The sequence below is a fragment of the Protopterus annectens genome, chromosome 8.part1 (assembly GCF_019279795.1).
Source record: "Protopterus annectens isolate FY-2018-M chromosome 8.part1, PAN1.0, whole genome shotgun sequence".
Taxonomy (NCBI): Eukaryota; Metazoa; Chordata; order Ceratodontiformes; family Protopteridae; genus Protopterus; species Protopterus annectens.
In genome coordinates, this window is record NC_056742.1 from 502,851,442 (window position 1) to 502,876,158 (window position 24,717).

The window sequence follows — 24,717 nt, forward strand, 5'->3', positions numbered from 1 at the left end:
AAACATATGGCATGGATTAATTTGCAGACTGATATAGGGTAGACTTCAAAGCATTTGAACCCCTGCCAGCCTAACGGATATTCTCTAGATCAGAGAATTACAAGTGCTGTCATGGAAGAACTTACAGTGAAGTCATCAGGAAATACACATTTCAAGGGAATGTTAAAACACCGTGGAAGATTAAAAAACAAACAATGGTAAACAGTATACAACAATCAGGTCATCAAAGCCCTCCATCCAGTATATTGACAATGTGTATATTACTTTATGATTACAATGAGTCATGGAAGTTGTTACAATACAACTGTTAACTTCACCTTATGTCAGAATTGGTTGGTGACACACATGAATGGTCAGCTCAGTTGCATTATGGATGCAAAGGTCCTAGCCCATTCAAAGGAATTTTCTCAATTTTTGCCATAGAACAGACCTTGCCATTTCTCTGTTGTAATTTCATGCAATGCATGAACAGGAAGATGATCCTTGTTCTTTTATAAGCCTGTTGTTGGTATTTGCATGTTGTGTCCATCTATTTTTGACCAGGCTGAAGTTTAGAGGTAGGAATAGAGGACTGAGATGAAAAGGAGAAGCAAAAAGAGGGTAGAACACTGGTGAGCTAAGACGGAATCAGAAAGTTCATGATGGAATGTATACACTGATGATAAGAATGTTTCATGTCAGGGGAAAGGAACACAATAGCAAGACAAGATGGTTACATCTGCATTGATGTGAAACCATTTCCTGTGTCAATCACATTTGCTAAAATGAAGCATTAAATGGGTATGCTTCAGAATCATACATAGCGAAGGTGCTGATAAAACATGTAACAGGGTGAAGGAACAAAGACTAGCAAGAAAAGTGACATACACCTGAAAAGATTTGAACTCATGCCTGTGTCACTCATAACACCTGAGTCAGAGCATTACCTAGGTATGCAAATGAGGCACTCAGAGAAAAGGTGTAAAAAATAATAAAATACTTTGCAGGGGAATGGAATACAATCAGGTGATGGGTACATAATAGTATGAAACAGCATTCCTCTATCATCAGATTAGAACCCTGCACCCAGTACACTGACAATGGACTCATCCCATTTTGAACACCTTGAGCCCATTACAAGGAAAGTAACAACTTCACCATATTTTGCTACTCATTTATGCACATTACTACAGATTGTACTAGTTTGTCTGTAGCATAGCCCAGTTCCAGGCTTGCTGTGTCTGGGTCTGTTTTGTAACCTCTGAGCATCGAATTCAAGTCATCCTTGTTGGAGAAGGCCTGTCTGCACAATTGTGGGAGGAGAGTGCTGTTGGGTCCATCTAATCAGGGGTGATTGGACCTGAGCTCAGAGAGTGTGTCCTTATTTGCTAGTTTGAGTTAAAAGGGTTATTTCTTGTCTTATGTAAACCACGCATTTCCACTTTTTGCATGTAGCTCAAAATCGTGCACTGCAGTGTAGCAGGAGTTACCATTGCCAGTTATAGTAGCAAACATTTTGCTTATTAAATTTTCCCTTAGGACTTTGCTTGTGGTCCTCCAGAGGGTTTTGCAGCTCAGCTCTACTTTCAGGTAGAACATTAAGCCTAGCCTAAGAGGTTCCAACACACCTCTCACCCACAAGTGATTTCTAGGTGTGACCTCTTCCTGACCATATAAATTTACCAACACTATGGATGTACAATTTCCCACAGTTTTTCCAGCCAACTTGGTTTATATGGGCATCCTGAGTGTAGTAACTTCCTCATGTTCATCAATAACCCTCTGCTCCTAGACCACATAAACTCAACATGTGAGAGATGCAACTATATTAAGAACCTTGAATCCATGCTCTTTCACACACCAGTCAGTACATGTGACAATGAGCAGGTCATCAGCATGCATACCTCACCTCCTACTACACCCATACCCACATCCCATATACCTACATATGCAGAGGTCCTTACCAGAAACATACCTAAACACCAGAGGCCTCCCAAACACAAACACAAGCACGCTACACATAATACTTCCTCTACAGGACACAATACACACAATAGCTTGCATACCAGTCTCTCACCTGTCGAGCCCATAAGGCTCAAGACTAAACCTAACATATTGGTCATAGGTGATTCCATCATGAGACACACAGATGTCCCTCTAACCAGGCTGGATAAGAAGAAGTTCACGGTCAGTTGTTTGTTAGGTGCCAGGATCCACCATATCACACATGCACTCAAGTCTCTCAGCAACAGGTACTATTATGACTTTGTCATAGTCCATGTTGGTGTGAAGACTATAAATGTATCTCTCTGGACTATATGAAGAGAGACATGACTGAGGTCACGGACTATGTGCTCTAGCCTTAAGCAGCATTTTTCCTTCATCTAGGATGATGCCTCAGTACAAACAGAAAATTATTGACTTCAATAATTGGTTTAGTTTCTGGCATCATTCCAAGGGGATACAGTACTTGTCAGCATGGGATGACATAATCGACAGACCTCGATGCTTTGCCAGAGATGGTCTTCATCTGTCACCCCTGGGATTTTGGCTACTGGCAGGCTATTGCCTCCCCCATAGTGCCTTTTTTTACAGTGTCTCAAGGGCAAATTTACCAATGTAAGAACTCAATCTAAGAGCAACCTCAAGGTTTTGCTGCTAAGCACTAGGAATCTTAACACAAAACTGCATTCACTGAAAGCAGTCCTCACCTTGGAAGACATAGACATATGTGCAGTCATGAAGACCTGCTTTAAGGCTGTGGAAAGCACCTCGGCCATATTGGGCTACACCTCCTTCCACATGTTAAGACCACAAACTGAAGGCATGAAAACAAAGGAGGTGGTGTATCAATATTTATTAAAGATAAATACACCTCCAGACTGGTTAGACAGCATTATTCCCTGGAGATACATCGGATGCAATTAACTGTTGTTAGGGCACCTATTCAAATCATTGCAAGCTACAGGACCCCCTCTATGAATCAGGACACCTACCCTGCCTATTTATATGTACTTGAGTCTATCAAGATATGTCTGAAACCATGATTTTGGGCGACTTTAACTACCCATCCATTGACTGGGAAATTACTCATGTAGAAACTCACTTGCCCAAAGGTTCCTCGACTTTATTAACTCCAGTGGCCCAAACCAGCTAGATGACACCCTCACAAGGGGTGTCAACATCCTGGATCTGATGCTTACAAATATAGGGGACCACTGTAGCACCCTAATTGTGAGGTCTTCCCTGTTGAGATCTGATGACAAATCAGTCTCATTCGAAGTTACTATCACACTTGACCCCCCACCTCCACCCTGAAGCAAAAACTAAACTAAAAAATGTTTCCAAAGCAGATTAGAACCTCTTATGGGATGGTATAAATAGCTTCATTGCACCTCCTCCCTCAGATGGAACTGGCAACTATGCCGAGATCTACACAAATGGTTTATAGAAACCCCTGAACAACTTTATTTTCATGGCTATAAGGCCCAAAACAAGCTCCTCTAAGAAGAGCAAACATGTCTGGTCGATAACTGGCATTAATAGGCTTTACAATAAGAGGAAGAAATTGCTAAGAGTAAGAGAGATTGAGCCTCAAAATGGAAACTCTCCCTCCTCAGCTTAAATAAGCAAATACAACTCCTTGTGAAGTCCTCCAAAGCTAACTATGAATCCAAATTAGATTCCTCAACTAAGGACAACCATAAGATGATCTTTAGTTACATCTGTAACCTAAAGTGTAAGGCTCAGATTTGTGCAGAACTGGTAGTTAATGATACCGCATATACAGAGCCTATAGACATTGATATCCTGTTAGCCAACAGGTTCTGTGAAAACCTCATTCCCCCTTCCCCACCAAAATTACCCCAAGACATCCCTACCACCTGTCTTCTACCATGTATCTCTAAAAAGCAGATTGTGAATGCCCTCTCTAAGACCAAAAACACAGCATCCATAGGACCTGATAACATCCCAGATTGTGTCCTGCATAGGTTCAAAGAATTAGCAATGCCATTGGGTACTCTTTTCAATCATACTCTAAGTACAGTCTTCATCCCAGCTGAATGGAAAAAGGCCACCATTTTCCCCTTGCACAAAGGTAGTGCTTCCACTGACTCTGGAATCTATAGCCCATTTAGTCTGACTAGCCTTATCTGCAAGGCCATGGAGAGAATCATCATGGACCTTATCAACAAAGACATTCGTAACCTCCAAACACCTGACCCTACTCAATTCAAATTTGTCAAAGGCAGATCATGTCTGCTAAACCTGGTGGACTTCTTTGAGACAGTCACCAAGGCCCTTTATGAGGGGAAATCTGTGCACACAGCCTGCCTAGACTTAGTCAAAGCTTTTGACACTATCCACTACTCAGGCATAACTGACAAATTCACCCAGTTAAGTATCAACCCATATATCATTAGATGGGTCTGTAACTGACTAACTAAAAGAACTCATATAGTCAAAATAGGGGAATCCACCTCTAACAGCAGACCTGTAACCAGTGGTGTTCCACAGGGATTAGTCCTTGGACCTCTAAAGCTTGGAATCTATTTCTCTGAAATGCAAGCTAAACCTAAAGGTCTATGGTTGACAAAGTTTGCTGATGATTGCAAACTGAGAGCGGTCATAGAATCTCCAATGATGTCAGCATTCTGCAAGAGGGTCTTACACAAAGAAATGATGGTGCCAAAGTCACAGCTTTAAACTCAATGCAAAAAATGTATTATCATCCCTTTCAGTAAGAGTGATGTTCCTGCTAACTACCACATCAGTAATAACACCCTAAGCATGCACTCAGTGGTGACAGATCTGGGCATACAGGTTCACAGTAACCTTACCTTTGACCACCATGTCTCCAGAGTGGTAAGAAGGGCATTCTATATTGCTCATCTCATAAGTAAGGGCAATGCCTCCAGGGAAAATAAAGAAGATATAACCTCCCTGTACTCTTCCCTCATCAGGTCAATAATTGAGTACACTGCCCCTCTGGGTATGTACCTGTCCAAGCACCTGCAGCAATTGGAGAGACCATAAATGTACCTCACAAGGAAAATTCAAGGTCTTCAGCACCTGTCCTATGAGGATCATCTGAAATCACTGTCACTTTATTTTGTTTCATACAGACTCTCAGAGGTGATCTTTGCCTTGCATATAACACAATCTTTGAACCTGCTTTATTGGAAATGCTGCATATCCGTAAGTTAAATGGTACACAGGTTAATCACTCCAATGGCCTTAACCTGATATGTGACATTAATAAACCTGCTGGAGGGACAGATGTGTCTCCCAGAGGTTACCATACCTTTGGAACAGACACACGTTTCATGTCAAGCAGAGCACCTCACTGGACCTCTGCAAAAGCAATCTGGACAATTGGATGGGTAACCATAAGTTCACCCCAGGGTTTCCACCTATGTCTCTCTTGGACAGGGGTGATAGGTGCTAATCGTAAAACTTGGCTAGGCTTGTAAGGGCCCTACGGTGATTAGCCTAGTAACCCCCTATGATCCTATGATCCTATGCAACCAATGGCAGTATTGTTTGTGTAAATCAAGATTTTTTTTTATTTTCGGCTTGGGATGGGGACTATCATTTTCTGTTGGTTATAGATGACCATTGATGATGATGTTATCTTATTGTCATGGCAACATATTCCTACAGGAATACAATTCTGAATTCTAAACTCTCTGTGGGCATGTGCGTGATGTTTTCATCTGTTTTTGACCATAACATATGCTAGAAATGGAAGGATGTGGCATAGATATGAAAAGGGGAAGCAAGCAGTGGGTGCAACACATGTTGAGTTAATGAGGAGTTAGCAGGATGTAGTAGGGATCGTAGCATACCTCTCAACATCTTGGCGTAATAATCACTGTGAATTACAATATTTGGATTTCATGACTGACAACCTCAATTATTTGTCAGAAAACTGCAACCTGAATAATGAACATTTGTAACCAATCCATGTCTAAATTAATTAAATATTTCTGAAGCTGAGAAGGGAAGATTGGGGAAGGAAGTCAGGGGTAAGTAAAAGCTGGGTAAGATGGGGTGGGTATGTTTCAGGGGAAGACAGACACGATTTACTGAATAAGGAAGGCAGAACACAAGTGAAGAGACATCAGACAAACAGAGGGAAAACAAGAGTAAGGGGAGGTCTGTACAATATGCAGGGGTGGGCCCAGACAGAAAACAGTGGGGGGAATACTGCATTTGGAGATCGGACTGGATATGCAGATATGCAGTCTCTGCCAGCCTAGACACAGTGGGAGATTAATCCTCACCCAGGTAGTCATCATCACCACATGGTCTTTCTTAATGAGATGGAGACAATGCTTGTCAGGAATGTGACCCAACAAGTCACTGCAACATGGTCTTTACATGGTCATTGCAGGCATCCTTCCTCCTATCTATTGTCTCCCCTCACACATTCTTCCAGCTCCTGATGGGTGACAAAAGTGTCACATCCACTTACACTGTTACTAGTGGGTACCACTGTGCCCCTCCATCAGTGCAGGACTAAGTCTTGCAGTAGGTATGTCAGAAGGTGGGAAGGTAACTCTGGCAGGCTGGGATTCAGGTCTGCTGGGTGCCTCTGGTGGTGATGGTGACACTGCTACTGTTACTGCCACCTGTGTGTGGTCAACATACCACATATGTGTGGTGGGCACAGGTCACTGTGCTGCAGTATATACTAGTAACAGAAATAGAATGACATAAAATAAAAATAAATAAATGTCTGAAAGAGAATAGATAGAGTGATAGAGAAGAGAACAAAGAGAGTAGGGGATGACATGCAAAAGAAATGAAACTGCATCCTTAACTGTTGTTGTTGTGTCTTTCGGCTTTTCCCGGTCAGGGGTCGCCACAGCGGAACTCCGGTCCGCTAATGATTGGCAGTTGATTTTTACATGCTGAGTTGCCAGCCCTAATGCACAACCTTTAACTAAGGTACGCCCATTCATGCATGTCTCCACGCAGAAGACGCTCTAGCTGAGAGTCGAACTGATCAGCGTCTTACTGTGAGGCGACATGCTGATACTAATACTGCATTGAAGAAAAAAACTATCAATCATAGGACCTACACAGTTATGTCATCAGAATGTTTAACTATGCAGTTATATTTGGGGTGTGGAGCCTACTGCTAAAACAACCAGCAAATGGGGTCTCATTTAAGAGTATGACAGCAAAAACAAACAGCAAATGGAGTCTTAGTTAACCACATAACAGCAAAAGCAACTAGCAAATAGAGTCTTACTTAACAGTACAACAGCAAAAACAAACAGCAAATGGAGTCTTACTTAGTATAACAGCAAAAACAACCAGTGAATGGAGTCTTACTTAAGAATATAATAGCAGCAGTTAACTATTTATTAAGACAGTCTATGTTTGTGGCTAGTAATGTTATTTCAGTTTTGACATTAATACAACTGTTATGCAAATATAAACTATGCCATAACAGAATCATATTAATTGAGAGGGGGGTTTGAACCCACAGCCAATGTAACAGTCTCTGTGCACATAGACTTATAATAAGCCACTTCTCCACCTAAGCAAAAGGGTGGGATGCAGAAACAAAAGTCTAAGCTCACAACATACTAATTCTAGTAAGATATGCTATTACTGACAGATATTACTGCTGCACAAATATTATAAAATCATTATTTTTAATCGCTGAAAACTGTCTGTATCCAAAACGATACGTCTTTTAGAGCAGCAGGTATACTTACCCTGGCCCTCTCTTCAGTGCTGTCTCTATACATCTCCCTCTTCCTTTCAATCTCTGCAGAGGCTGGAGATACCAAAAAAGACTAAAATGAAACATTGTATATTGTCACCCATTGGCATTCTATTTAGTTAATAACAAGATTTGATACTTACTGTATGGAGTTAGTGCTCGTCCCTTAAATTCATCACTCCAATCAGCCAAGGAGGTCAGGCTTGCAGCAATGCATGTCACTGTAGTGGTGACAACACTGCTCCCCCATGTGTGGGATACCAGTATCAAGCATGCTCCCCCATGCATGGGATGCCAGTATCAAGTGTGCTCCCCCATGAGTGGGATACCAGTATCAGGCATGCTCCCCCATGCATGGGATGCCAGTATCAAGTGTGCTCCCCCATGCATGGGATGAGTGTATCAAGCATTCTCCCCCATGCATGGGATGCCAGTATCAAGCATGCTCCCCCATTAGTGGGATACCAGTATCAAGCATGCTCCCCCATGCATGGGATGCCAGTATCAAGTGTGCTCCCCCATGCATGGGATGAGTACATCAAGCGTGCTCCCCACGCATGGGATGCCAGTATCAAGCATGCTCCCCCATGCATGGGATGCCAGTATCAAGTGTGCTCCCCCATGCATGAGATGAGTGTATCAAGCATGCTCCCCCATGCGTGGGATGCCAGTATCAAGCATGCTCCCCCATGCATGGGATGCCAGTATCAAGTGTGCTCCCCCATGCATGGGATGAGTGTATCAAGCGTGCTCCCCCATGCGTGGGATGCCAGTATCAAGCATGCTCCTCCATGCGTGGGATGCCAGTATCAAGGGAGACAGTCTTGGCCAAATAATTCCAGGCATCAGCCCTATATTGTAACCTGGTATAGCCCTTTTGCAGGAGCCAGCAGCTGCACTGCTTAAGGAAGATGTTCAGAAAATGTTTGGACTTCTCCTCATACCTCCTTTGTTATCTAAAGGACCACTACCCTCAGCTGCACCAGATGTACTTGTCACACCTTTAAGGATGTCTGGAAAAATGGGAGGGAATTGATGCTCAAATGACTTCTCACATGCTTTATTCACCACACACTGACATTCACCTCATTTGCATGATGGATGCCAAAATAATACAATACAGGTATTGCATAGTCATGGTTCCAATAGCATTTTAAACTGTGAAACATAAAGCCCAACATCCCTCTGTCTGCTGCTGACAATACATGCTGTACAGCAACTCCATCTTCAGATGACAATTCTCAGCCCCCTAAACTAATAGGTTGCACATGTGTGGAGCCAGCTTCAGGTGCCCAAGCATGTGCATGGCACTGTGTTGAAATGAACACAATGTTTATAACACAATGTTTATTAGGTTTACTCATCACACAAACTGAACGATTCAGAACAATAATGATGTGACCATTAACACAATGTTTATTAGGTTTACTCATCACACAAACTGAACGATTCAGAACAATAATGATGTGACCATTAACACAATGTTTATTAGGTTTACTCATCACACAAACTGAACGATTCAGAACAATAATGATGTGACCATTAACACAATGTTTATTAGGTTTACTCATCACACAAACTGAACGATTCAGAACAATAATGATGTGACCATTAATTAGCATAACTGAGACCAGAGAGGGAAATCTTTTGTGATGAAAGCACAACCAGAAGCAAAGATCCTCATTGCACTTTGAAAGAAATCAAAGTGACTGTTGTTTGAATCCTCCATACATTTGTTGTGAAGGTAGATTGCAGCAACTTAAGTAGGTCATACGGCAGTGTACAGTTATGCAACTGAAACGTAATTAGCCACAACTGTTGTACTAATTAGTATTGTAATGCTCATGAGCTTGTGAAGTTGCGCGCTTGCTAACTTGTTGTCATGCTGGGTTTTGGAGAAATTGCATGTAGCACAAAAATAATCCGTGACATTCAGGTAAAGATCATTTGGTGCATACACATACACTAGTGTCAGGACTTACTGAAGTCTAGCAGATGTCCTGTTATAGTATTACTCTTAGGATTTTTAAGATCCACGTTGAACCACAGCTGTTAATTCCATTGTTTTTTCATATCAATAGAGCAATGCATGTGGCACAGACACACAAAGCCACACAAAGCCACAACCACCCACAAGCCCAATTTCCAGAGGCTGAAAGTGAGGTGGTACTAGAGGCCACTTGATAGATCTTTATAGGAACTCCAGTAACTATCCCATCTGTGCCACTGGCTAGTGGGAAGTGCTGTGGGTTGCCAGGATCATGATTATGATATACTCTGCTGCTTGAGTGAATGATATAATCCCTACTGCCACCCACACAGCTGAGGCTGTGGCCTGGCAATGAAGGGTGATAGATGGTGGTCCATCAGCTGAACCACCCCTTACATAGACGTAGGAGTTCTTGGTCTCACTTAACATCACTATGATTTCTACAGAGTTCCACATTGTGGTGCTGTATGTCAGGGCAGAGATAGATATGCCTCAGAGAATATCCCCTGATGATAACCCAGGTACTTAGTCCTGCTTCACCATCTGCCTCTATTTCTAGCTGTTACTCACAATACAGTTTTAAATACCTGCATCATTTGTGTCACATAGGTACATCAGGCATCTTGGTGCAACATCCATCTGTACAAGGTAGGAACAGAGTTATAACCTGATATCAGATGTTTATAGGTGTAAGAATATCACTTGTATCTGTAGTTGTGGCACCGGGTTATGCCTATACTGGACAAGTTTTGTTTTGGTGCTTTTACAGATGAATCATTATCTGCAACCAGCACTGTGGAACTACCCCCTTCTGGTGTTGGAGGAACTATAGCCTCTGAAAATGATGATGGTGATGATGCTGAGGATGAACGGGCACAGTCAGGGTATGCAGAGTGTGTGTACTGGATACAGGGAGTGTAACCCCCACATTGCCTCCTCAGAGTATGGACACAGTCTTTATGTCTGTAAATACCTAGGACTTACATCTATAGAGCGGACAGGTTGATGGAGACTATACAGATCAGAAAACTGTGGTGCCCCCCCCCCCCCATACAGACATAACTAAATCTGCCCCAAGCCATCACTAGCAAGAGAACAGATAAATGTGGGTTGATACTACTGCTCATCAGAGGTATGGTTATTACCCTCCCCATGAGAATGGTATATCACTAAAAAGTTACACCCAATTTATATGCTGGGCCATCATGGAGGTACATGCGAGTTTCACCAGAGCCTCAGAAGAGGTTGTGAGGGTGACCTAGCCTGTGCATGCTGACTGACAGGAGTGCTTAATTCATATGTGTGACCCGTTGGATAGAATGACTCACACATTGGAACATGCCATGTGTTCTCTGGGTCATCTGACAGGAGTGCTTAATTCATATGTGTGACCTGTTGGATAGAATGACTCACACAGTGGAACATGCCATGTGTTCTCTGGGTCATCTGTTGGGATTATAGGGCTTATCCTACGAGACAGTCATTTGGTACATCTGCAGATGTTAGCTGAACTGGCCATGGATGAACAAGATCCCATTCATGCAGTGCTATCATGCAGTGTGTGTGTGTGTGTGTGTGTGTGTGTGTGTGTGTGTGTGTGTGTGTGTGTGTGTGTGTGTGTGTGTGTGTGTGTGTGTATTGGGATTACATTTTCCACTTGGAATTATAATAATAATAATAATAATAATAATAATAATAATTATTATTATTATTATTATTATTATTATTATTATTATCATTGTTATTATTATTGTTATTATCATTATTGTTGTTATTATTGTTAGTATTATTATTATTATCATTATTATTGTTATTATTATTATCATTATTATCATTATTATTATTATCATTATTATTATTATTATTATTATTATTATTATTAATATCATTATTATTATCATTATTATCATTATTATTATTATTATTATTATTATCATTATTATTATTATTGTTATTATTATTATTATTATTATTATTATTATTATTATTATTATCATTATTATTATTATTATGATGTTTGGGAGGTATTGTTATGGAAATAAATGTATTTAGTATCTACTTCCTGTGCTGAATTTCTTATTATTCTCTTTTTTCATATTGCATGGATGTCTCAGCTGGCAGAAGCCATGCATTCTAATGTAGAATACAAGATATATTTATTTTTAGAATGAAATTTTATTTATTTTATTTGAATAATAAAACAAAATCAAAACAAAAAAGAAAAACAGATTTACGTTATTTTTCTAGAAATTATAAGATACACAGAATGTTAATTGTGCTTTGGTTTTCATTAATGCCACGCTTGACTAAGTATTATAGATATTTTTCCAATAATAAAAATTAAGTTTCCCAATATTTTGATCTTGACTTTTTTACAAGTAGTTCTCATTAAAATAATTTTAATTGCTCTTTGGTATACAATAGTGGCTACATTTATGAATTCTTTAACGTTTGGTGAAGATTCACTTTTCCAGATCATAGTAATAATTTTCTCAGCAATTGTAACTAAGTTCCATAGCATAGAATATTCACATTTTTCAAATAAACAAACTTTACAACAAAAGGAAGAAACTGTTGCAGAAAGAGGAAAATCCCAGGATACAAAAAACTCCCTTACAAGGTTCAGTAAGAAGCTGAGATCCCTCATAAAATCCTTCAAAGTTAGTTACGAAAAGCAAATTGCCAAACATTCCAAAGAAAACCACAAGGCATTCTATAACTATGTCAAGAATCTAAATGGCAATGCTCAGATCTGCTCTGAGCTAAAACAGAATGGCATTAAATATACTGATCCCAAGGATATTGCCAATATCCTGGCAGATCAAATCAGTGGCAACTTCACCCCCCTCTCACCCCCTAAATGGCCCATTTCAATACCGGAAGATTGCCAAATTCCGGTAATAACGGCCACACAGGTAAAAAATGCACTCTCCAAAGCTAAGAATACAGCATCCATGGGACCAGATGACATCCCGGGCTGTGTACTACATGAACTACAAAATGAACTGGCACCTCACCTAAGTGTCATGTTTAATCATACCCTCACCTCAGGTTTCGTGCCCACTGAGTGGCGCAAAGCTACAGTTATACCACTCCACAAGGGGGTATCCACCTTGGATCCTGGAAGTTACCGTCCCATCAGTCTGAGAAGCCTTATCTGCAAGGCCATGGAGTGTATTATCATGGAATTTATAAACAAAGACATTGGCAACCTTCAAACACTGGACTCCATCCAGTTTGGGTTTGTGAAGGGCCGATCTTGTCTTCTGAACCTGATTGACTTCTTCAAATCAGTCTCCAGAGCCATGGACAAGGGTAAGGTGGTCCACACAGCCTATCTAGACCTTGCCAAGGCCTTTGACACCATTCCCCACTCTGGAATAATATATAAACTTACTAAGCTGGGCATTAATCCCTACGTCACCCAATGGGTTGCTAACTGGCTTACTGATAGAACCCACACTGTAAACGTAGCCGACTCCAAATCCAGCTCCAGACAAGTGACAAGTGGAGTACCTCAGGGTTCAGTCCTGGAACCACTCTTGTTTGGCATCTGCTTCTCTGAAGTACAGGCCAACACTAAGGGACTCTGGCTAACAAAGTTCGCAGATGACTGCAAACTGGGAGCCATTATTGAATCCCCAAATGATGTGGATACTCTAAAAAAGTGCCTTACAGAAACAGATGCTTGGTGCCAGAGCCATGGGCTCAAGCTCAATGCCAAGAAATGTATAGTTGTCCCCTTTGGGAAAAAACATGTATCCATGAATTACCATATAGGTGGCAGTACACTAAACACCAAAAGTGTGATAAGAGACTTAGGGACACAGGTGGACAGTGGTCTCACCTTCGATAACCACATCGCCACAACAGTCAGGAAATTTTACTATGTGGCACACCTCATCACTAAGGGCTTTTCATCCAGAAAAAAGGAGGTCATTGTCCCACTGTGCTTATCCCTCATTAGCCCCATTATAGAATACAATGCCACGTTTGTTATGTACCTCTCAAGACATCCGCAACAACTGGAAAGGCTGCAGAAATACCTCACAAAAAGAATTACAGGCCTAAAGCAGATGCCCTATGCTGACCGCCTTAAAAATCTCCAGCTATACTCTGTCGCATATCATCTACTCAGAGGCAATTTCTGCTTAACATACAAGGCCATGTCAAACCCAGAGCTGTTGGACATGCTACACTTAAAGAAATCCCAATCCCTCAGAGCCACACACTCCAGGGATCTAAACCTTGTCATCACAATAAACAAAACGTGCTGGAGGGATAGGTTCTTGACCCAGAGACCCCCCAGACTCTGGAATAGATTGCCTATACATGTCAAGCAGAGTGCGTCTTTGGCCCTCTTCAAAAGGAACCTTGGCGATTGGATGGGAGAAAGAAAAATCACCCCGGGGATCACGTCAGTCGCCCTGCTAGACATAGGTCCAGGGAAGTGAATAGTGTGGGGAGAAATAGCCAGGGAATTGTTAGGGCTAGGCTTGTATAGGCCCTAGGGCTGATAGCCTAGCACCAACCTATGAACCTACGAACCTATGTAAGGTCTGTAGTATAGAATATTCACATTTCTAAAGTAAGGTCCGTAATATAGAATAGTCACATTTTTCAAGTAAGGTCCGTAGTATAGAATATTCACATTTTTCAAGTAAGGTCCATAGTATAGAATATTCACATTTTTCAAGTAAGGTCCGTAGTACAGAATATTCACATTTTTCAAGTAAGATCCGTAGTACAGAATATTCACATTTTCCAAGTAAGGTCCGTAGTATAGAATATTCACATTTTAATGTCCGTAGTATAGAATATTCACATTTTTCAAGTAAGGTCCGTAGTACAGAATATTCACATTTTTCAAGTAAGATCCATAGTACAGAATATTCACATTTTTCAAGTAAGGTCCGTAGTATAGAATATTCAAATTTTTCAAGTAAGGTCTGTAGTACAGAATATTCACATTTTTCAAGTAAGATCCGTAGTATAGAATATTCACATTTTTCAAGTGATGTCCATAGTATAGAATATTCACATTTTTCAAGTAAGATCCATAGTTCAGAATATTCACATTTTTCAAGTAAGATCCATAGTTCAGAATATTCACATTTTTCAAGTAAGGTCAGTAGTATAGAATATTCACATTTTTCAAGTAAGGTCTGTAGTATAGAATATTCACATTTTCAAGTAAGATCCATAGTACAGAATATTCACATTTTTCAAGTAAGGTCCGTAGTATAGAATATTCACATTTTTCAAGTGAGGTCCATAGTATAGAATATTCACATTTTTCAAGTAAGGTCCGTAGTATAGAATATTCACATTTTCACATATGAACACATTGGATCATTAGTCAGTAAATAGTGAATCAGAAATTACATGGTTGTCAGACCACAAAGTTTTTAGAAAGTTCTTAAATTTATTTCAGTATGTCTTATTTTATTCACAACTAAGAAATATATGATGCAATCAACTTTTAGAGACTTTTCACATCTACAACATGTTATTTCTTTGAGGTTATGCATTGCTTATACCTTACAGGGAGTGAAATGTAAGAGTTTAACTGTTCACTAGTCACAGGTAACTCGATAGTGAAGCACACTGATGTCCCACTCACTAGGTTGAATAAGGAGAAAGTTACAGTCAGCTGCATGTCAGGTGCCAGGATCCACCACATAACACACGCACTCATGTCCCTCAACAACAGGTACAAATATGACTCTGTCATTGTACATGTGGGTGTGAATGACCTGAGATGTACCTCCCTGGACTACATGAAAAGAGACATGGAGGAGCTCTCAGATTATGTAGCCCAAGCAGGTATGACCCTAGCCCTGAGCAGCATCCTACCATCACCCAGAATGATACCACAGTACAAGCAGAAAATGAATAATTTCAAGAATTGGCTAAGTTTCGGTTGTCATTCTAAGGGGATCCAGTATCTGTCTGTCTTGGATGACATGATTGACAGACCTCGATGCTTTGCCAGAGATGGCCTACATCTGTCACCCCTGGGCTTCTGGATACTGGCCAAGGCTCTTGCCACCCCTATAGTGCCTTTTTAGGTGGTATTCCAAAGACCAAATAACCACCATAACAGCTACAAACAAATGCAATCTAAGGGTCATGCTGCTCAACACTAGAAGTCAAAATCTCAAAATGCACTCACTCAAAGCACTCCTTAAAATGGAGAACATCGACATTTGTGCTGTAATAGAGACCTGGTTCAAGGCAGCAGAAAGCACCCCTGCACTACCAGGCTATAACTCATTCCACACCTTTTGGCCCCAGAACCTGGACAGAAGCTCCAAAGGCAGTGCTGTTTCCATATTCATAAGGGATGCACACATCTCCACACTAGTAGCCCAACATAATGCAGCAGAGATACTTCAGGTGCAGCTAACATTGGGTAAGACAGTGATTCAGGTCATAGCCTGCTATAGGTCCCCAGCCATGTCCCAAGACTCACACTCCACATTCCTAAGCAGCTTGGAGACGATTAGGGTCCAACCTAACACACTCATACTGGGCAACTTCGACTACCCCTCCATTAAATGGGAAAACTACTCATCTACCAATACACTTGCCCAACATTTCCTGGAATTCATTAATTGCAATGTCCTGGATCAGCTCATTCTTACCCCCCACTAGAGGAAGCAATATCCTTGACCTGGTCATTACTAACATGGGCGACCATTGCTCTATACCAATAGTCAACTCCTCCCTGGTTAGATCTGACCACAAACTAAACAACTTGGAAATCCACATCCCTCCCACCCCCTCACAAAGATAACCACCATGAAAAACTTCTCCAAAGCTAACTTTGGGCTCCTAAAAACAGAGGTGGCAAATGTCATAGCACCCATGCAAATGGAGAATAGTTGCAGGACTGCCAAATCATACACCAATGTACTGTACGAACACATATACAAATGCATGGATCTCACCATTACCAGTAGAACCAAGACACGCTCCTCCAAAAAGAGGAAGCCAATCTGGTGGTCTCCTGTGTGATGACCATGCCCTGGCCCAGCAATCAAGGAGCTTCAATCCTCACCACTAACACCAGGGAGGTCATCTCCTAGAAGAGAGGAAAAGATAACTAATACACACAATAAAGTACAATTTCCCTTAAGTGCACACAGAGAGCACAATCAGTCTGGGGCTGGTTGATCCCTTGCTCACCAGGTCACCAGTAAGACTCCCCACTGTCACAGCTATAGGGTCCAGGTCTCAGCCTAGCTGTGCAAGCTAAAACCTCCAGTACCCTCTCTGTCCAACCAGTGCTTCGTGTCCCTGCCAAGTAGCTGACACACCACAAACACACACACACACACACACACACACACACACACACACACACACACACACACACACACACACACACACACACACACACACGCACACACGCACACACGCACACACACACACACACACACACACAGACACAGACACACACAGGCACACTTTGAGATAAGTATTTATACAACTTCACAGACACTCCTGGGAAAGTCTGACACAAATTCTCCAGCAATGCCCCTATTACACAGACCATATGGTAGTAATTCCTGCCACCATCCAGCTAATAATATCAGCTATTAAAAGACCCTTAAAAGGGTGCCCAATTATTACTGTGCAATATTATTATCCAATGGTAATGTGACTATTCAGTCTAGGCTTATTGGAAGGGCTTAGACAGTAAACTCTATAAATATATAATGTACTTTAAAGCAAAATTTATCTCTACATAAACCAGCCACAGGTAGAAGGTTTTAAAAATATTTAATAATAAATAATTAAAAGAAAAGACAAAACTGCTACACCACAGAGATATCCAAGAGTTCAGAGATCACACAGTAACTTAAAATAATACAGTAGGACACTTCTGATTTCAAAGAAAAATACCTAAATAATCTTTACTAGCTTTAACTATTTCTACAAGAAATCACAGTGCTAGAAACTTACACGTGAGCATAAGGCAGAGTGCTGAGTTAGATATTCAAGATCAAAATGCTCCCCATCTCTTGTTAGAAATAGTATTTAAACATTACTAACAAACATGCGTTGAAGGCCCTCCCAAATTACATCATTTTTGACACTTAGTTTTTCCCATTATTCATATTGCATCATCTTAAAACCTGGTCTGAGTTCTCAGGCCACAAACTGCATTATTTAGCAATCTAACACCTGCTCAGAAACTTACAATACAAGGCATTTCACATATACATTCTAGCAAAAATCAGAGCAATAAAGCACCTTCCACATGTAAATTCTTGTCATAAACTTTAGCCTTAAAACAATGGCCATGGGACCTTCATCCAGATGCACTGGAGTGAAATTCTCACATGAAAGAGTCACAACTTGCTTCACTGGGCCAGTAGAGTGCAATGTTGTCACATATTTTGCAATTCCACATTTCACAGTATTCGTTTACACTCAAGAAACATGCCTGCATTTTAAATTTATTTTCAAATGCCAGAATTATATATCAAATTCTATTTGACTAGGCTGGAAGCCTTCACCCATCTCTCCCCAATTGTCACACCCCGCCCCCCCGGGGAACTCAAGCAAGTTTTTCAAATGTCCCTTGAGAAACATCGCTTGAGAGTGTCAGGTCTACCTGGGTGTACCTCACCCCATTCCCTGTCTTGAGAGCCCATCTGCATTGGCATTGCTACTCCCACTGCAATGCTGCACAGACATATCATATGCTTGCAACCCCAGACTCCATCTTAGAAACTTGGCATTTTGCTGACTGGCTCTGTTTAACCATGTTAGAGGGTTGTGATCTGTCATTACAGTGAATTTTCTTCCATGCAGAAAAGGCTGAAGTTTTTGTATTGCCCACACTATGGCTAGACATTCCTTTTCTACAGCTGCAAAGCATTCCTCCCTGGGTTGGAGCCTATGACTGAGATAAACCACTGAGTGCTCTTTCCTCGCTGAAGAAATCTGGCTAAGTACAGCCCCCACCCCATAGTTTGAAGCATCCACCTGCACAACAAAGTTTTTGCTGTAGTCTGGATTGGCTAACACAGGGGAGTCCTCCCAAAGCTTCCTTAAGCTTCTGAAATGCCTGCTCACATGCTGGGGTCCACACTACCTTATCTGGCCTGTTCTTCCTTGTCAGGCCTGTGAGGGGAGCATCTATGGTACTATAATTAGGAACAAACTTTCTGTAGTACCCTGCTGTCCCCAAGAATGCCCTCACCTGATTTTTGGTAACAGGTGCAGGTCATGCCTGAGTAGCTTCCATTTTGGCAGGTTCTGGCCTTATCTTACCACTCCCCACTCTATAGGAGACCTCTGCCATACCCACCTGACATTTGCTCGGCTTAACGGTCAACCATGCCCTCTGTAGTCTGCCCAGCACCTCCCTGACATACCGAAAGTGCTCTTGTCAGGAATGGCTGTAAATAGCAATAGCATCCATGTAAGCAAGGGCAAGCCCTCCTGCTCCTGCTAAGATATGACCTACCAGCCTCTGGAAAGTAGCTGGGGCATTCTTCATCCCAAAGGGCATCTTTGTGAACTCATACAAGCCAAAAGGAGTCACAAAGGCTGACTTCTCACTACCACTGGGAGTCAAGGGCACCTGCCAGTAACCCTTGATAAGATCAATGGTGGTAAGATACTTAGCCACACCCAGCTGCTCTAGGGTCTCATCTGTCCTAGGCATGGGGTAAGCATCTGACTCTGTGTGACTATTTAATTTCCTGTAATCCACACAGAACCTGGTGCTGCCATCCTTCTTTGGCACCAGCACTACTGGTAAGGCGCAGGGACTGTTGGACTCTTGAATCACCCCTAGTTCCAACATCTCCTGTACCTCTTCCCTCAGAGTCTGTTTGACTCTCTCAGGCACCCTATAAGGGGCCTGCCTGATAGGCGTTTGGGGTCCTGTATCCACCTGGTGCTGCACCAGGTGGGTACTCCCTGGTTTCCCAGTGAATACGTTCCCAAATTCCTGCAACATTGCTCAGATTTTTCGAACCTGGGTAGGAGATAGCTGCTGGAACATTGCTACCCCTTCCACCGAGGTGTCAGACTGAGTTTCACTGAGGAGATCAGTCACAAGATCTCTCTCAGACTCCTCCTACAATCCACTGCAAATGCTCAGCACAATGGTCTCCCTATGATGGTAAGGTTTCATCATGTTAACATGGTACAATTTGTGCCCCTGCCATCTGCCTAGCCCTTCCACCATGTAGTTAACATCACTTACCTTTCTTACCACCTTGTAGGGTCCCTCCCAAGCTACTTGCAACTTGTTGTGTCTGACTGGAATGAGAACCTTCACCTGCTGCCCTACAGTATACTCTCTAGCTTGAGCATTCCTGTCATACCACACCTTTTTCTGTTTTTGGGTTACTGCCGTGTTCTCCTGGGCCAGACCCATGGGTTCCCTGAGCCTTGTCCTGAGGTTCAGAACATATGCTACAACAGACTCCTTGTGAGCCTCACACTCACCTTCCCACTCATCTTGAATTAAATCTAGAGGTCCCCTCACCCTATGCCCATACAGCAACTCAAAGGGTAAAAAACCTGTGGATTCCTGGGGAACCTCTCTGTAAACAAACAACAGATGGGACAAATATTTGTCCCACTCCCTCTTAAACTGACCTGCAAATGCCTGTAGCATGGACTTGATTGTAGAGTTTAACCTCTCAACAAGACCATTAGTCTGGGGATGGTAGGGGGTGGTCTTCATGTGCTTCACCCCATAGGACTTCCACAGACAAGCCGGCAGGTCTGACAAAAAATTGGCACCTCTGTCAGACAGTATTTCATTTGGGAAACCTGCCCTGCTGAAAATCTCTAGCAAAGCATTTGCCACCTTCCCTTCCTCAATGGAGGACAAAGCCACTGCCTCAGGGTATCGTGTAGCATAATCTACAATCACTAGGATATACCTTTTCCCTGCGGAACTTGGGGTACTCAGAGGACCCGCAATATCCATAGATACCCTTTGAAATGTCTCCTCAATCACAGGCAAAGGCATCAAAGGAGATCTCACCTTGTCTCCTGCCTTGCCTACCTTTTGGCACTGCACAGGTCCTGCAGTAGCCTGTTACATCTCTGGAAATTCCAGGCCAATAGAAGTTTTGCATAATATGCCTCTTTGTATGTTTTATGCCCATATGACCTGCAAAGGGAATATCATGGGCTATGGCTAGAAGCGCCAGACAGTAAGCTCTAGGCATTACCGACTGCTGTACTCTCTCACCTTCTAGCCCTCCCTCAGGGGTCCACTCTCTGTACAGTAACCCTTTGTTCCAGTATACAGATTCCCCCTTCCCTTGAGAATCAGGTGCCTCTCTAGCTACCTGCCTCAGGCCTTGCAATGTAGGGTCTGAGAGCTGAGCCTGTCTCAAGTCTCTCCTTGTAACCCTTCCCAGCTCCCCTTCCACAGGAAGTCTAGCTTTCTCTGAAAGTGGTGCCTCACTGTCAGCCTGGGTACTACTACTCACCTCTACTGTTGCAGTTACCCTGTCCAAGGGAACATCAGTACACACAAGCAGCTGTGGCTCACATTCAGTCTCACTGCTACAGCAGAGCTCACTCCCTGAAGTAACAACCTCAGCAGTCCTGGCTGCAAGTATGCAGTCTGTCTGGGTCTCCCCCCAGGCCACCAGACCCACATGCTTGTCTCCTAGCCTCACTGCATGTAACTGCATGAGTACATAGTACTGCCTCATCCAAATCCTTCCATCTCAGGACATCTGCAGGATGGTAGTTCCATAGCCCTGTTGTCTCAAGACAACCTACTGTTGGCATTTTGTCTTTCCCACTTACTGGCTCCCTCACCTTTGGTTCCCCACCTTGCCTCAGTGGACATCTGCATGCCACATGGCCCCACTGGTTGCATTCAAAACATTTAACCCTAGCTCCTGGACATGTACCTTGACTAGTGGCTTCCCCTGCTACTGACAGATTCTGTTGGGGCAGTCTGCGCTGCCCACCATGGGTTCCTTTAGTCCCATGAGCAGTACTGGAGGTTCCTTTCCTGTGTAAGTGCTGCCCTGCTTGCTAGGTATAGGTCTCCCTTCTTCCCCAACTCCTCTGAAGTAGCACACTGTCTATCAGCTAACCATATCCTCATGTCTTCAGGCAAAGTGCTAAGGGCTTGTTCCCTTATCAAAAGGTCTGCCAGCCCTTCAAAAGTGGTGACCTGACATCCACTCACCCAGCTATGAAAATAAGTGCTCAGTTCAGCAACATATTCACATACATTTTCATCTGCCTTGCGTCTATGCTCATGAAACTTTTCCCTATACATTTCAGGTGTTAGCTTAAAAAATTCCAACATGTGTCCTTTTACAGCAGTATAATCAAAACAGTCAGTGTCATGCATTTTTGTTAAAGAAGTTACAGCTTTACCATGGAGTAAGGGGGTCAGGAACCATACCCAGAGCCCTTGGTCAACTTCATACTGTTTACATACCCGCTCAAACATATGAATGAAGCTATCAAAATTATCCCCCTCTTTAAACTGTGGAAGAAATTTACTGACCTTTTGTGCTTCTGAGGTCTGGTTACTCCCTTCCCCATTACCTCCATGACTCTGACAAAGAGTTAGCATTTCCCTCTCATGCCTCCTCTGCCATTCATTTTCCTCAACTTGTAGACTCCTCATTTTCTCGGCTGCTTCTAGTTTCATACTCCTGGACTCCAGCTCAAGTCCCTTTAGCTCCAGCTGGATTTTTTAAGTCCACTGCAGAAAGGTTGAGCTGTTCATTCTCTGAGGATATTGTATCTCCACTGTCAGTTTGATTGTCCTCCAGGCTGCTGTTCTCTGATGCAGCTGTAACCAAGGCTGCATTCAGGTCTGCTTTAGTCAGGTTTCCATGCATCAGTCCCCTATCCTGGTACATCTCCGCCAGCTGGCTACTTGTCAGCTTTCCATACTCTTCTGCTGACATACTGCCTGCTCACCCTGACTAACTCTAAGCTAGCAAAAGAAATAAAACAATTGTGGTCTGAACTCTGAGTATATACTGCATGGCTGTTTTAGAGTACAAAACACTTTTAGAGATCACTGTACATAAGTTACAGGAATTTGCTCTACCCACACCACTACAAGCCAATTAGTATGTGAAGTAGATCCCACCACTGCCAAACACTTGTGATGACTGTGCCCTTGCCCAGCAATCAAGGAGCCTCAATCCTCACCACTAACACCAGGGAGGTAATCTCCTAGAAGAGAGGAAAGGATAACTAATACACACAGTAAAATACAATGTCCCTTAAGTGCACACAGAGATCACAGTCAGTCTGGGGCTGGTTGCCCCCTTGCTCACCAGGTCCCCAATAAGACTCCCCACTGGCACAGCTATAGGGTCCAGGTCTCAGCCTAGCTGGGCAAGCTAAAACCTCCAGTATCCTCTCTGTCCAACCAGTGTTTCATGTCCCTGCCAAGTAGCTGACACACCACACACACACACACACACACACACACACACACACACACACACACACACACACACACACACACACACACACACACACACACACACACACACACACACACACACACACACACACACACACACACACACACTTTGAGATAAGTATTTATACAACTTCACAGACATTCCTGAGAAAGGCTGACATGGATTCTCCAGCCCCTGTTACCCAGACCATAAAGTAGTAATTCCTGCCACCACCCAGCTAATAATATCAGCTACTAAAAGGCCCTTAAAAGGGTGTCAAATTATTGCTGTGCAATATTATTATCCAATGGTAATGTGACTATTCAGTCTAGGCTTATTGGAAGGGCTTAGACAGTAAACTCTATAAATATATAATATACTTTAAAACATAATTTGTCTCTACATAAACCAGCCACAGGTAGAAGGTTTTAAAAATATTTAATAATAAATAATTAAAACACAAGACAAAACTATTACACCACAGAGATATCCAAGAGTTCAGAGATCACACGGAAACTTAAAATAATACAGTAGGACAGGTCTGATTTCAAAGAAAAATACCTAATTAATCTTTACTAGCTTTAACTGTTCCTACAAGAAATCACAGTGCTAGGAACTTACATGTGAGCATAAGGCGGAGTGCTGAGTTAGATATCCAAGCTCAAAACGCTCCCCGTCTCTTGTGAGAAATAGTATTTAAACATTACTAACAAACATGTGTCTAAGGCCCTCCAAAATTACATCATTTTTGACACTTAGTTTTTCCCAGTATTCATATTGCATCATCTTAACACCTGCTCTGAGTTCTCAGGCCACAAACTGCATTATTTAGCAATCTAACACCTGCTCAGAAACTTACAACAATACAAGGCATTTCACATATACATTCTAGCAGAAACCAGAGCAATAAAGCACCTTCCACATGTAAATTCTGGTCATAAACTTTAGCCTTAAAACAATGGGCATAAAACCTTCATTCAGATGCACTGGAGTCAAATTCTAACATGAACGGGTCACAACATGCTTCACTGGGCCAGTAGAGTGCAATGTTGTCACATATTTTGCAGTTCCTCATTTCACAGTATTCTTTTACACTCAAGAAACATGCCTGTATTTTACATTTATTTACAAATGCCAGAATTATATATCAAATTCTATTTGACTAGGCTGGCAGCCTTCGCCCATCTCTCCCCAATTGTCACACCCTGCCATAAACAAATTCTACAACAGAAGGAAAAAACTGATGTGGAAAAAGGTGAAGTCCAAGACTGGAAAAACTCCCTTATCAGTCTTAACAAAAAGTTGAGATCCCTCATCAAATCTCTAAATCTAGCTATGAAAACAGAATTGCAGCAGATAGTATAGACAACCACAGAGCCTTCTATAGTTATCTAAAGAATCTCCATGGCAATACCTAGATTTGCTCTGAGCTACTGCACAACGGTACCTTCTATAAAGAGCCAACAGATATTGCCAATATACTGGCAGACAGATTCAGTGCCAACTTTACCCCTCTCCCCCCCAAGGACCAATCACAATACCAGTAGATTGCCAGGTACCCAGTATTA